At 39.7% G+C, this 1732-nt stretch overlaps 1 pseudogene; it reads left to right on the forward strand.

Moving 5' to 3' along the window:
• The first annotated feature begins 319 nt into the window (after window positions 1-319).
• On the forward strand, window positions 320-473 carry LOC115063251 (annotated as a pseudogene).
• The last annotated feature ends 1259 nt before the right edge of the window (window positions 474-1732 follow it).

The following is a 1732-nucleotide window of genomic DNA, read 5'->3' on the forward strand; positions in this document are numbered from 1 at the left end:
CCCATAGAGTCTGTGCCTCCATCCCTCTGCCCCTACTCCTCTTGAGATGGTAGCCCCCCCTCCCAGGGTATGCCCCAACCTGATGTCTCTACAGGGTTAAGTGCATCCTCTCCTACTTACTGAGCCTAGACATGCACTTATATCTTAAAAGTATTTCATGTATGTATTTCTTCTGTCAATAGTGGGGAAAAAGGTTCAGTCGATTCTACCTGAGGACAAATCTTTCACCTGTAAAAGGCTTAATGTTGCCTAATTCTGGACTTCAAATCGGATCTTGACTCTGAACTTTTCTTTATTGAAGTAGGGCTAGGATCTAGGCATAGCAGAAACAATGCCTTGATCATGAAGTTAGTTTCCCCATGGTAATGCTTGGTCTTTGCACTCCAGTTGTACTGACCCCTGCAGTGCCCCCAAATGTGGGAAAGTCAACTGCATAATTTCTGCTAGTGGGAGACTGTTCACTCTCTTTCCAACTAAGTGTATTTTAAAAGATAAGTAGTAAGGAGAGAAAGGGCCTAGGGGGTGTATTGCAGCACGGTGAGCTTCACCTACCAGGGGTTACATTGCAAGCAAATTCCTAATTCTTCTCTCTGAATGTTGACCTCATTTTCTAGATTTTAGAACACCTTAGAATTTCTTTATATCACATTTTCTACCTTTCACACTGAATACATTTTCTCCTTTCTCTGGAGAACTGATTCTGAAGGAAAAAGATAAGCAAGGTTTCTATTAAGCCCCAAAGAACTATTCAGGTATGCAGGGCTGTTTGTACCTTACAGAGCTGCTTGCAGTTATAGAGTAAAACAAATATTATTAAGGCCCTGATATTATCTACACATTTCCAAGGGGAAATTAATTATAAGCTAGAATGTCATGTCCTTAGATAACACTCATATTCAGCATCTAATATTAATGAATGCTCTTATGTATATACCAGTACTGACACATGTGGCAGTCACTAACCACTTATGATTACTAAGCAAATGAAATGTGTCTACTTCAGATTGAAATGTGAAAATATAAAACATGAATATCTTAAAACCTCAGCAGCAAAACAAAGTAATGGAAATATTAACCATGAGTACCTTTACATCAGATGACATGATGAAGTCAAATATTTGGAGTTTACTGGCCTAATGAAGATAGAAATAAAATTAAATTGACCTCATTTAGTAAAATTAGATTTTACCTCTTCCAAGTTACTGTTTCTTGTGACTACTAGGACATTGAGCATTGCTCACTTGGTTCCCTTTTGTGGTCTGTGTTGAAATAGACAGAGCTGCTTCAAACATGTGGTCTGGTGAATACTGTCATAAAGACCTGTATTTATTTCTCTTTTAAATTATTTTTTATCTGGGGTGGGAATTTAATGCATGATTGTAAGGTGTTTTGATCAAATGTATCCCCCATTCCCTCCCCTCCAGTGCCTCTGTCTCATAACCACTACCACTTTCCCTCATCCAAGCTACAATGTTGACTGGCTTGATCATCTACAGGCCCTGTGCATGCAGTCATGGCAACTGTCAGTCCCTATGTGAAGCCGTGCCATTTTTCAAACAACACCTTTGCAGCATTCTTCCATGACCCTGGCTCTTTTTTAAAAATCTTATTTTATTAGATATTTTCTTCATTTACATTTCAAATGCTATCCTGAATGTCCCCTATACCCTCCCCCAACCCTGCTCCTCTGCCAACCCACTCCCACTTCTTGGCCCTGGAGTTCCCCTGTATG

This window comes from Mus pahari, chromosome X (genome assembly GCF_900095145.1).
Source record: "Mus pahari chromosome X, PAHARI_EIJ_v1.1, whole genome shotgun sequence".
Taxonomy (NCBI): Eukaryota; Metazoa; Chordata; class Mammalia; order Rodentia; family Muridae; genus Mus; species Mus pahari.